Source organism: Bos mutus, chromosome 15 (assembly GCF_027580195.1).
Source record: "Bos mutus isolate GX-2022 chromosome 15, NWIPB_WYAK_1.1, whole genome shotgun sequence".
Taxonomy (NCBI): domain Eukaryota; kingdom Metazoa; phylum Chordata; class Mammalia; order Artiodactyla; family Bovidae; genus Bos; species Bos mutus.
In genome coordinates, this window is record NC_091631.1 from 6,273,012 (window position 1) to 6,286,562 (window position 13,551).

The 13,551-nt window shown below is 47.5% G+C and overlaps 1 long non-coding RNA gene across 1 annotated transcript; it reads left to right on the plus strand.

The window, feature by feature from the left end:
• Positions 1–6,266: 6,266 nt before the first annotated feature.
• LOC138990937 (uncharacterized) lies at positions 6,267–12,586 on the plus strand. Its single transcript, XR_011466971.1, has 3 exons — positions 6,267–6,359; positions 11,880–12,123; positions 12,503–12,586. It is a non-coding gene; the product is annotated as an uncharacterized lncRNA (long non-coding RNA).
• Positions 12,587–13,551: the final 965 nt, after the last annotated feature.

Here is a 13,551-nt window from a genome sequence, read left to right on the forward strand (position 1 = left end):
GAGCCCTAGGGGCCTACCCTCTTCTTTTAAGTTAAACGCAGTGTGCAATTGCAGTATTTTTAGCTCCAACACTTCACTCAAAGCATACTTTGATGTATGATATTTGAGCTATTTGGCTTAAGAAGCTGTAAAATGTATTGAGAGGATGGACTGAAAAGCCAGACAACTTGTTCCATGTCCAACTCTGTGGTTAACTAGTATTAATAAACTACTTGGGCAAGTTACTTAATCTCCCTGGGCCTCAGTTTCCTCATTTGTAAAATGGGGATAATGATAACAATGATGATGATGATAAATAATAATTAAATAATAATAATAAAACAGATGCAGCGTGGAACTGGAACAAGACAAAAAAGATAAACATCTCAGAGTTGAGAATCCAGAAACAGACCCTCACATATGTGGGTATTTATTTATGACAAAGATGTCTGTGTAAAAAAGTGGAGTAAAAATGGTTTTTCCCACAGTAAAATGGGCCAACCGAACGACTTTCAGCTGGTTGGCCAATTTCCATTACAGGAAAAACCATTTTTAGTCGCTCAGTTGTGTCCAACTCTTTGTGACCCCGGGCAGGCTACAATCCATGGGGTTGCAAAGAGTTGGACATGACTGAAGTGATTTAGCATGCACGCAAGAATACTGGAGTCAGTTGCCATTTCCTCCTTCAGGGGATCTTTCAGACCCAGGGACTGAATTCCTGTCTCTTGCATTGCAGGCAGATTCTTTACTGTCTGAGCCACCAGAGAAGCACCAGGTCAACTGGGTATCCTAGTGTTAAAAAGAAAAGAAAAGAAAATTGACCTCTGTGTCAGGGCCTACACACAAATCAATTGCAAGTAGATTACATGCTTAATATGAAAGGTAAAACAGTAAAGCTTTGAGAAGATTACATAGGAGAATATCCTTATGTCCTTGGGGGAAGACAAATAATTCTTTAATACAACATGGAAAGTGCTAATCATAAAGGAAAGATTGATAAATTGAACTATATTAAAATTAGGTTTTGTATATCAAAAAAGCATTATTTAGAGAGTGAAAAGGCAAATTACAGAATGAGAGAAGATAGTTGTAATACTTATTCTTAGAGAGCTCAGATCCATAATATTTAACAAATTCTTACAAATAAAAAAGAGAAAAAAGATAGGCAACCCAAGGTGAAAGTCGGCCAGCTGTTGGAACAGGCACGTTCCACCTTCTCCCCGACACAGGATATACTGGTGACCAGTGAACACAGGAAAAGGTGTTCACCTTTCTAAGTTCAGTGGAGAAATACAAACACAGTGAGATGCCGCTGTAGACCCGCTAGAACAGGTAAAGTTACAAGAGGACAAAACTGTGTGTTGGGGAAAATGTGAGCCATCAAAACACGCATACTCTGTTGTTGGAAGTGTAAATTGATACAACTCCTTTAGAAAGCTGTGTTATACACCAAATTTGAAAAACCAAATGCCCTTAGAAGTTTAGGAAGATAGGATGCTGGCTCCGATTGGGTCTGGTGAGGTGAGTCCAGAATTCCACGCATTTGTCCCTGTCCTCTCTGGCTATGTTTGTCCCAGAGTGTTTGCTCCTGAGGATGTCCCCAACAATGGCCAGGGTTTGGAGGAGTTGAAACAGCCGATGGCCCCCCAGATCCTATAAAGAATGGTGGTTCTGGGACTTCCCTGGCGGTCCAGGGGTTAAGACTTGCTTCCACTGTAGGGAGTGCAGGTTCCATCCCTGGTCAGGGAACTAAGGTCCTGCCTGCTATCTATGTTACATGCTTAATCGTGCTTGACTCTTTGCAACTCTGTGGACCAGAGCCTGCCAGGCTCCTCTGTCCATGGGATTTTCCAGGCAAGATACCTGGAGTGGGTTGCCATTTCCTCTTCTAGGGGATCTTCCCAATGCAGGGATCGAACCTGGGTCTCCTGCGTTGGCAGGTGGATTCTTTACCTTCTAAGCCACCAGGGAAGCCCCTGCCTGCTAGGTGGTGCCACCAAAAAATACACAGAGAACTGGCTTTAAAAAATTCTTTACTTATTAAAAACAAACAAACAAACAAAAAACGGTGGCTCTCTGAAGATTTCCCTAGGAGCCTTCCTAGACTGTTCTGCTGGTCAAAGAAGTTGAAGAAGATCATCTTGAGAAAGACTGTCCTACAGACACACAGGAGGTATCACCTGAGGCAGGAAGTAACCAGTATCACCTTGTTGTTAAATCCTACGGGGGCTTGAGGACTTCCCTGATGACTCAGTGGTAAAAATTCGCCTGCAATGCAGGAGCCTCAGGAGACAAGGGTTCAATCCCTGGGTCGGAAAGATCCCCTGGAGGAGGAAAATGGCAACCTACTCCAGTATTCTTGGCTGGAGAATCCCATGGACAGAGGAGCCTGGCAGGCTACAGTCCATGGGGTTGCAGAGAGTTGGACACTGAAGCGACTTAGCATGCAGCACGCACGCATGGGGGCTTGAACCAATTTTCAAACCCAAAGAGGAGACAACATTGGGTGTGTTGGGCCTCACCTCCTGCTGACTCACTACTTGAGACTTTGATAACATTGAGCAAAGGGCCAAAGAAATGAGTGAGCGCTTTTCTAATCTTTGCCGTAGATGACCAGGAACTGACAGGATGTTTGAGCTGTGATCAGATGAGGTGTGGCCATCAGACTCTGGGCCCAGTGCCTGGTGGGGGATGGGCTGACGGCTGTGCTCAGATCCCCTGGGACTTAGACCTCTGTCACTTTCATCAAAGGAAAGCTGCCCTCAGAGGTGAGGCCTCAGCCTAGGATTAGTCGCTCAGTCGTGTCCAACTCTATGACCCCCTGGACTATAGCCTGACAGGCTCCTCCGTCCATGGGATTCTCCAGGCAAGAATACTGGAGCAGATTGCCCGTCCCTTCTTCAGGGGACATTCCTGACCCGGGATTGAACCCAGGTCTCCTGCATTGCAGGCAGATTCTTTCCCATCTGAGCCTCCAGGCAGCAAAAGGAGAAAACATAAAGCAAAACCAGGGGGAAGGACTGTAACTGGGAGTAAGGGGTATAACCTTGTGTAATTTCATAGGTTCTTGAAATTTAGTTCTATGAAATTAGTTCCATGAAAACTGAAATTTCATAGGTTCTTGCTCAAGAAAACAGCAACTGCTCTTTAAGCTCAAAGGAGGGAAGCGTGGTGTGTGTTTGTAGGTCTGTGCATGGCAGGAACCCAGCTAGCAAGAGCAGCCACAAAACACACGCCTTTAGGCCGCCAGAAAAAGGACCTCATTAATGAGCCTGTGTCTGCTAATCCTGCTCCAGGGCCCTGGAAGGGAGGATGACTTCGAGGAGATGGATTACTGAGGCCACTTGCCTTGGGCTGCCCTCAATTACAAGCCTCTGCTGGAGGAGTGGCGTCCCCACCACCGCTCTCCACACAAAGAGTAGGCTTTTGGCTGCTATTGTGGGACCCATGGGCATAACCCAGATCCTGCTTCACCAGAAATGAAATCAAGCATCAGAAAGCCTCTGAGGGGCTTCCCTGGTGGCTCAGTGGTAAATAACTCACCTGCCAATGCAGGAGACACGGGTTCAGTCCCTGATCTGGGAAGACCCCACGTGCTGAGGAGCATCTGAACCCGTGAGCCACAGCTATTGAGCCTGTGCTCTAGAGCCAGGGAGCTATGACGACTAAAGCCCACTTGTCCTAAAGCCTGTGCACTGCAACAAGAGAAGCCACTGCAATGAGAAGCCTGCACACCTCAACTAGAGAGTGGCCCCCACTGCAGCAAAGACCCAGACGGCAAAAAATAAATAAAATTATTTTTTTAAAAAAAGCCACTGGATATAAAGGCAGACATCCTCTCCCCGCTTCCCTCTCACTCTAAGATCTTGTGATCTCCTGTTTGCCTCTCTTTGGATTTTTCTGCATTTTCTTTCTCTCCAGACCAGTTTTCTCTGCCTGCTCTAACTTCTGGCTATGTCTAAGAGAGGACTGACCAGTGTCTCTTGAATCCTGGCTTAGGAATGGTGTTTGGCTTAGGACATTGGTCCAGTCAATAGTGGACTGGGGGGTTGTGTGTGTGCTCAGTCATGTCCAACTCTTTGTGACCCCATGGACTATAGCCCGCCAGGCTCCTCTGTCCATGGGTTTCTTCAGGCAAGAATGCTGGAGTGGGTTGCCATTTCCTACTCCAGGGGATCATCCTGGCCCAGGGATCAAACCCTCATCTCCTGTGTCTCCTGCATTGAAGGTGGATTCTTTACCTCCTGAGCCATTAGGGGTACGCTTGGAGAACCTCAGTGCCTTATTAGGTGACCTGAGTAGGAACGGTGAAGCAGAGGTTTAAACACAAGTCTATCTGAATTCAAAGCCTAAGAGTTTTTCACTGCATCAACAAAGTTTTTAGAAAATGCCAAGGATTTATATTATGTCAATTTTACCTCCATAAAAATTAATAAAGAGGATCAGTTCAGTTCAGTCGCTCAGTTGTGTTCGACTCTTTGCGACCCCATGAATCGCAGCACACCAGGCCTCCCTGTCCATCATCAACTCCCGGAGTTCACTCAGACTCACCTCCATCGAGTCAGTGATGCCATCCAGCCATCTCATCCTCTGTCGTCCCCTTTTCCTCCTGCCCCCAATCCCTCCCAGCATCAGAGTCTTTTCCAATGAGTCAACTCTTCGCATGAGGTGGCCAAAGTACTGGAGTTTCAGCTTTAGCATCATTCCTTCCAAAGAAATCCCAGGGCTGATCTCCTTCAGAATGGACTGGTTGGATCTCCTTGCAGTCCAAGGGACTCTCAAGAGTCTTCTCCAACACCACAGTTCAAAAGCATCAATTCTTCGGCGCTCAGCCTTCTTCACAGTCCAACTCTCACATCCATACATGACCCCTGGAAAAACCATAGCCTTGACTAGACGGACTTTTGTTGGCAAAGTAATGTCTCTGTTTTTCAATATGCTATCTAGGTTGGTCATAACTTTTCTTCCAAGGAGTAAGCGTCTTTTAATTTCATGGTTGCAGTCACCATCTGCAGTGATTTTGGAGCCCCTAAAAATAAAGTCTGCCACTGTTTCCACTGTTTCCCCATCTATTTGCCATGAAGTGATGGGACCGGATACCATGATCTTCGTTTTCTGAATGTTGAGTTTTAAGCCAACTTTTTCACTCTCCTCTTTCACTTTCATCAAGAGGCTTTTTAGTTCCTCTTCACTTTCTGCTATAAGGGTGGTGTCATCTGCATATCTGAGGTTATTGATATTTTTCCCGGCAATCTTGATTCCAGCTTGTGCTTCTTCCAGCCCAGCGTTTCTCATGATGTACTCTGCATAGAAGTTAAATAAGCAGGGTGACAATATACAGCCTTGATGTACTCCTTTTCCTATTTGGAACCAGTCTGTTGTTCCATGTCCAGTTCTAACTGTTGCTTCCTGATCTGCATACAAATTTCTCAAGAGACAGGTCAGGTGGTCTGGTATTCCCATCTCTTTCAGAATTTTCCACAGTTTATTGTGATCCACACAGTCAAAGGCTTTGGCATAGTCAATAAAGCAGAAGTAGATGTTTTTCTGGAACTCTCTTGCTTTTCTCTCCCTAGCTACATCCTAATTTGTTTTTATTGGACAATGTTTGCGCTGAGATCTGAGATGTGTGGAGGAGGGAAAAACAGTGTTGTGGGTAGAGGAAACAGCATATACAGAGGTCCTGAGGAGGGTGGGAGCATTGACCACTTGAAGAATTAAAGATTAGATGCTAAATAAATAAGCCCCAGGTCAAGGACCCAGGTTCCCTCTATCTTTCTGCTCACCTGTCCTCAGGTGTCAGTTGATTCCCTCAAGGCAGCAAAATAGCTGCAGCGGCTCCACTCGCCCTCCCTCTCCTTTGTAAGAAGGAAGAGAGTGTTCAGGGAAGCACCCCCAGACGACCTCCCTCGGGTCTTATTGGCCAGGATTGTACGCATGGCTTTGCCCTGGCCAATCTGATATAATTTAGATCAATCACAATTCACCCTGGAATTGTGGAACTCTGGAAGAGGCTGGCCTCGGGAAAGCAACGGGCCACCCGACACTTGAACAAAATGGGGGCTCTTTGGTCTAGAAGTGAGGGTTATGGCGAACACCCAGCAGTGGCTGCCATTTGCACCTTCTATTAACATGATCATAAGCCTTGAGGAATTTCTGGAGGAGGTTGATGGGATAGAATTCACTCTCTCAAAATAAACTGCAACCATATACAAACATTCCTTGCAGGAGTAGAAGGCTTTGTGATGATGACTGTTCCGTGAACTATTCTTAGTATCTGCAGTGGCAACAGCGATCACACAAGCCCCACAGGCCTGCTCCTGCATTTCTGCGCATTTCAAGGACAGAGTGAAGAGAGGCAATAAGATGTTCAAAAGACTGTAAGTGTTGTTTCTCCTTATGGCTGCTGGAAAATGCTGTAAACAGCTAGACTGACTCCCTGCAGGAAGTTCCTCTTCTGGGGAGGTAGCAAAAGAAGGCCACTTTTAGCTGGTACCTTCCAGAGCGGCAGTGCCCATCAGCTCTGGTTCAGAGCTCCTGCCACCTTTGCCCCCTGGTTCTGTGTCCTACAGCTCCCCTTGTGGCTCAGCTGATAAAGAATCTACCTGCAAAGCGGGAGACCTGGGTTCAATCCCTGGGTTGGGAAGATCCCCTGGAGAAGGGAAAGGCTACCCACTCCGGCCTGGAGAATTCCATGGACTATTGGGGTTGCAAAGAGTCAGACACGACTGAGCAAATTTCCTTTCACTTCTGTGTCCTACTTAAGTTTCCACAGGTATGACAAGGCCACCAAAGAAGTTAGATTCTGAGTCTTCCCTGGTGGGCCAGTGGTAAGACTTCATGCTCTCAATGCAGGGGGCCTGGGTTCCATCCCTGGTCGGGAAACTAAGGTCTCATGGGCCGAAACTAAGAGTTCCCATGTCACAACTAAAGATCTTGCATGCCGGGACTGGGAGCCAGCGAAGCCAAATAAATAAGTGAATATTTTTTAAAAAGGAAGAAGAAGAAGTTATATTCCACGAAAGAGGGCATGAAATGGTGGCCCGAGGCTGAATCTGGTCGGTGTACATGCCACACAGCCTACACAGTATTTTATAGACCTGAGTCACTGTTTAAACAAATCAGGAGATGGCGTGTAGAGATTCAGATTTCCAGCTCCTCTTGCCAAAGGAGTTCTAGCAGTATAGACCCACATTCCCAAACAGCAAACATATAGACCCAGAGTCCTGGAAAAGAACTCTGCCATGGCTCCCCTGTGTGAAACTGTGCGTGCATGCTAAGTCACTCAGCCCTGTCCAACCCTTTGCAACCCCGTGGACTGTAGCCCACCAGGCTCCTCTGTCCATGGGGTTCCCCAGGCAAGAATACTGGAGTGGGTTGCTGTGCCCTCCTCCAGGGGATCTTCCCTGGGTCTCCTGCATTGACAGGTGGGTTCTTTATCACTCACACCACCTGGGAAGCCCTCCATTCCACCACGATTCCCATCCAGCTCGCCTCCCTCCCTTGTGTGACTGGTGGGCCTCATTGCTGTTTTTATCGGGAGTTCACTCCTGTGATAAATAAGGGGTCACCTCTCCTGTGATTGCAGTGGGAGGGGAGGATCAGAGACCCATTTAGCTGATGAAGGTGGTAGGGACGGAGAGTCCTGGCAGCTCCAGCTCCAGCCAGGGCAGCTCTTTCCCACCCAGCAGGTGGCTCTGGGCAGGTCTCAGAGCTGAATCCACAGGCCTGTGTGGCAGAAGTGACAAAGTCCTGTAATTCTCTCTGCTGAGAGCTCCCACCTAATAATCACAGCTGCTGTTCACGTAGCAGACAACATGCTAAGTACGCAACCTGCATTATCCCATCCAGTCACCGCGTTGCCCTCTGGAGTAGGAATTTTTGTCATCCTTACTCTGTATATTAGAAGCTCAGGGACATCATGTCATATTGCCTATGGCCACACAGCTGGGAAGTGGACGGGAAACTGAGTCTGCAGAGATGTTATCTTGCCCACGTAAAGATGCCCAGCCCACAGATAGCAGAGCTGGGATTTCAACTTAGGTCCAATGGCCTAGAAGTTGAAAACTAATGGTCAGAGGGGCAAACTAGTTTTGGAAATTAGGAATTTGGGCCCTTTGCTGGGTTCACTGGCCCCCAGTCTGCTGTAGGCCCCACTAATCCCTGTTGACTCACATCCTGGCTTCTCCTGGTTGCCTGTTGCTTGCCTGGCCTCTGGAGAAGGTGACAACCTTCATGTTCTTTTTATGCTCCCTCACCTTCTCGCAGAGTCCAACTCAGGTGAATATGAGCTCTTGGTTCTAGGACAGAGCTGGAAGTCTGTGATTGTCTCTGTTGACCCCATCCCACCAAGTTTCATGGGAGCTGAGAGCTGAGATCAAGGATGTATGGTTTGGGTTCAGATTCAGCTCCATGACCACAATGCTATTCCAAAGCTCAAGCTTTGTTGGATAGATTGGGCTGGCTCCAGGATCCACTGGCTCATGGGGGGGTGGTTGAGTTGACTCTACTGTTCTGAGTCATTTCTTTCTATTTGAGATTCCATGTAAAGTGGCCCTGCTTTAAAGCAGGGTTTGTTAAAGGGTATGTCAGGTGTGGGTCCTCAGGGTCTCATTTTCCTTTCTGGGGGAGGGGGCAGGACAACCTGGGTCTACATGAGCAAGTATCAGGGCAAGAGTTTGGGATCAGGCTGGATGGGGCTGGTGGTTACACAGAGCAACCAGAAAGTCCAGGAGACAAGGGAGGGTGGAAGTTCAAGAGCAGAGTCCAATTTGGTACAGGGGAAGGAAGAAAGCCATGGAAAGGCTAGGAGCAGGCCAGGGATCACAGTGCAGAGTGGGAAGAAGAGAGGAGGGTTGCTTGGAGGTTTGGAACCAGACAGGTGCCCAGGAGCATGCTCTGACAGGTGCTGTTGGATGAGAAATTCAGTTCAAGCCCCAGATGGGCTACATCATCCCATTGTTCTAGTCATGGGTGCTTAAGGCTTAGGACAGGACCACGTTAACCGCAAAACAGAAAAGGAGATCTAAACCAGCTAAAATGCTTCTGGCTACAAAGGGAAAGCCTACTGAAAGAGGCTTAAATTGTGCCTGAGTTTCTTAATTCCAGCACTCAGTGATGTCACCAAGGACCCAGGTTCTCTCCATCTCTCCACTCTGATGGTGTGTAGGCTAGACTTCCTAAAAATGACTCTTCTCACGATTCCAAACGGCTGCCAGAGCTCCAGCCATCTTGCTGAGGATCCCTCAAGAGGCCAGAGCAGGAACATTCCTGTTTTGTGTCTCTTTTGAAGAGTTAGGAAAGTTTCCCAGTAGTGGACTAGCCACTAGTAGACTTTTCATGTCTTCTCAGTCAATTCCATTTTAACTAATAACAGACAAGGAGACTGGGATTACCATGATTCATTTTCACTCATCAAGATTTAGTGCCTTCTTTACCCTCTGCAAGTCTCAGAAGAAAAAGGATCAAAATTATGGCAATGGCAGCACAGACAAAGAAGCAGGGATTGGTACTGGGTCCAAAAAATACTGTATGTGCCACAAAGTGTTCTCGCGTTCTCTGCCGAAGTCTCAGGGCCCCATTAGTAGGGTAATACGCAGAAGGCCCCCACCCCCTTGTTAGCACAGTGGACCATAGTGTTCGTTGCTCAGTCATGTCTGACTCTGTGACTCCGTGGACTGTAGCCTGCCGGGCTCCTCTGTCCATGGAATTCTCCAGGCAAAAATGCTTGAGTGGGTTGCCATGCCCTGCTCCAGGGGAACTTCCCGACCCAGGGATGGAACCCAGGTCTCCCACACTGCGGGCAGATTCTTTACTGTTTGAGCATAACTAAATCTAAATTGCATCCTCAGTATGTAAATGGGTGAAACTGAGGCTGCCCTGGAGTGGAGGCTGGGGGTCCACTTGGTTCTCCCTTCTGCTTTAAGGGGCTCCCCAAATTTCCTAGAGGAACGGATCTAATCTAGCCTCCTTCCCCCTGTTTTATAGACAAGGAAACTAAGTTATGGAGGGTCGGGGATTAGATGACTGTGGACACAGAACTAAAGACCAGTGTATCTCAAAAGCAGTGGAAAGATGATCTTGCCTCACGGGGTACCTGGAATGAAGATGTAAAGAGACTAGTTCAGGCTGTGCATATAGTGCGCTCAATAAGGCTTAGGGGAATGAAAAGTGAGGTAAGGCAGGGATCCTGTGGATGGTGACCTGGGGAGGAAGCAGAGAGAGGCTCGCTAGATGGATGGAAAATCATGTAACCCTTCTGGGGCTACAGAGCAGCCTGGGAGTCAGACTGCAGACCTAGTAGAAATGCAGCTGCCCCTACCCAGCCCCCCTCCTCACCCCACAGGCTCCTTCCAAATCCTTCCACTTGCCTGGGGCTCCTCTGAGACTATTTCCTCCTTCCCAAGCCAGTCTGTACCTGGACAGAAAGCTGATGGTGAATGGGAGTTACAAAAGTAGGCAAAGACCACCCACATGAGAACAAGCAGGCTATCTATTCTGAACTTGCTGTAGCAGGGGAGTCAGCCACCATCACTTGCAGTGTGGCAAAGATTCAAAGGCAGGCAGAGGAATGGGAAGGCTTTCTAGAGAAAAGGGAATGCTTCAGGAGGCTTTAAACTGATCGGAAAGGTGGAGGTGCGCTCATTAGAAGTGGGAGGGGATCCTGTGTGATTGCTTGGTCCTTAGTTGGAAGTAGGGAGTGGGTATCAAAAATAGGGAAATAGGCTGTCATTGCCCAAATCTTGACTCTTCTGGGCTCGTGTCACTGGAGGTACCGGTTTAGCTTCCAGGTCTGACTGCTGCCAAAGTTGTGGGTCAGAGTTCTATTGTCATATATGGTCTGGCCCATGTCCCTCTGTGTTTTCAGTCTCATTGTACAGAAAGGTCACCCAGCTCTGTGATTTGGGGCAGGATACTAACTTCTCTGGGCCTTGGTTCCCTCATCTGTGAAAGGGGGCTGTTAATAGTACCTGCTACAGGGGCTTCCCTGGTGTCCTGGTTAAGACTTCGCCTTTCAACACAGAAGGTGTGGGTCTGATCCCTGGTTGGGGAGCTAAGATCCTGTATGCCTCCTGACCAAAAAACAAAACATACAAAGAAGCAACACTGTAGCAAATTCAATAAAGATTTTAAAAATTGTCCACATCAAAAAAAGAAAGTTCCACATCTTAAAAAAAGAAAAACAAAACAGTACCTATTGCAGATGTTAATCTGGGTCAATGGGTGTCAGATGTTAACGGGTAATATGCTTAGAGGAGCACCCGGCATGTGGTGAGCATCTAACAAATACTAGCAATAATAATAGTCACGGTGACTGTCATTATTTTTAAAAAATGGTGATCGATGATGCTTAGCAGAAAGGGCCTGAGAGAAGGGGTCTGGGTCCTGCCCCATCGCACTGCAGCTTTGGGCAAGTCAATCACACATTCTAAGCCTCAGGCTTGTCTGTAAGATCTGGGGCTGATTCAAACTTGCTCCCAGCTCTACGGCCGTACATTCCCCACCAGGGCTCAGCGATCCCCTGCAGTCACCCTCACACTAGTCACCACCCCCTCCCTCCCTCCCCCCTCCCCCAGCCTTCCTTCATCTAAGCTCCCAGCACACCTGGGCCAGCTGCTTCTGTGCAGCTGGCTCCGGTGTCCCCGTTTTAGCCAGTTCCAGGTCCTAAATTTAGCCCTCTCACAGGAGCCGAGGTTTTCAGTGGGGGCAGGGCCCGTGTCCAGTGAGGCAGCTATGTGATCATCAGATGAGGGCCCAGGAGGACTGAATACCACACTCTAGTTTATCCTTGATGGCTCAGGCTTATCATGTGACCCTAACGAGGGCCTCAGTTTTCTTATCTAGTAACCAAAGTTCACGTACGTCAACTCCTTAAATCGTCATGTTCTCTCTTCTTTCAGTCACTCAGTCGTGTCCGACTCTTTGCGACCCCATGGACTGCAGCATGCCAGGTTTCCCTGTCCATCACCAACTCCTGGAGCTTGCTCAAACTCATGTTCATCACGTTGGCGGTGCCATCCGACCATCTCATCCTCTGTCGTCCCCTTCTCCTCCCGCCTTCAGTCTTTCCCAGCATCAGGGTCTTTTCCAATCTCTTCATTAGAACAACTTTCTTTCTTTCATATGGCAAAAGGATTTGAGAGGGTAAGTGATTTATCTAATTCATTCCTCTCACTGCTGTTGCTGCTGCTAAGTCGCTTCAGTGGTGTCCGACTCTGTGCGACCCCATAGGCGACAGCCCATCAGGCTCCCCAACCCCTGGGATTCTCTGGGCAAGAACACTGGAGTGGGTTGCCATTCCCTTCTCCAATGCATGAAAGTGAAAAGTGAAAGTGAAGTCGCTCAGTCGTGTCTGACTCCTATCGACCCCATGGACTGCAGCCCACCAGGCTCCTCCGCCCATGGGATTTTCCAGGCATGAGTACTGGAGTGGGTTGCAATTGCCTTCTCCGGATAAGAACAATAACTCACTGTATTTTCAGAACGATGCTGAGCATCAATTCACAACCATTTTTCGTGGCAGGATGGACAAGGATTATCCCCATATCTCAAGAAAAGTGAGGCCTGGAAAATGTTAGGAGACTTGTCCGAGGCCCCCTAGCTTCTAAGAAGTGGAACCCAGGTCTCCAGACTTCTGATCAAGTGCTCTGCAAAAACAGAAGTAAAGAGTGATACATTCTGGAAATGTGTGTGTCAGTGTTGAATCAGCTTCCTGTTCCTAAATTTTCCATTTCATCCACCATTTTTCTTTTTTTTTTCCTCTGGGCAGCTTGACTTCCACATCTGTGCCTTTTTGCACCAAACTATTTTATGCTTGTTTTTGGGGGGCATATTAAAATATTTTTTGAGGTTTTTTTTTTTTTTTTCCAAGTTGTATTCCCACTATTTCAGGGTATCTTTGTTGATGTCAGATGTGTATATATGACATGTATATGGTTCTCTTTAAGCCTTCCTGGCCTTTTCTTAGAGGAAATTTTGGAGATAAACTCCTTCTTGATATGTACATTATCCCCTTAGCAACCCGTAACCACTGGAATCAAAGGGGAAAAGTGATCTTATTTTTATGTTACAAACAAGATACTTTGTTAAAAAAAAAAGAAAAGTGTGGAGGGGAACCAAAGAGAAGGGGAACTGTGGACTTGCCAGTGAAGACACACTTCCTTTGCTTCTTGTAGGCGAAACATTCCTGGGGACGGCCCTGGCTCCTTTAAATACCATAGAGACGAGCTGGGGGTGGTGGTGCTGACTGTGGGAATCTGGGATGCTGGAAGGCTGGCTCTGGTTTTCTCTGGGCTTCATGTGCATCAGAACTGGGGTGTTCTGCTGCATGTGGATGCAAATCCATCCTCAGACACCGTCCATCTTTGTGCTTTTTTGTGTGGAGGTCTTGGACAGCAGGCTGTTCAGTTGTGTCCTGTGAATTGAGGCTGCCTGAATTTTTTTCAAACTATTTAGATTTTTCTAGAATCTTATTTAAGAAAGGGCTAATAACATGAAGAATGTTGTCTCAATCTTCTGACTATATAGAGGGTGCAGAAATGATTATATCCCTTCTCTGTTTAAGGGACCTGG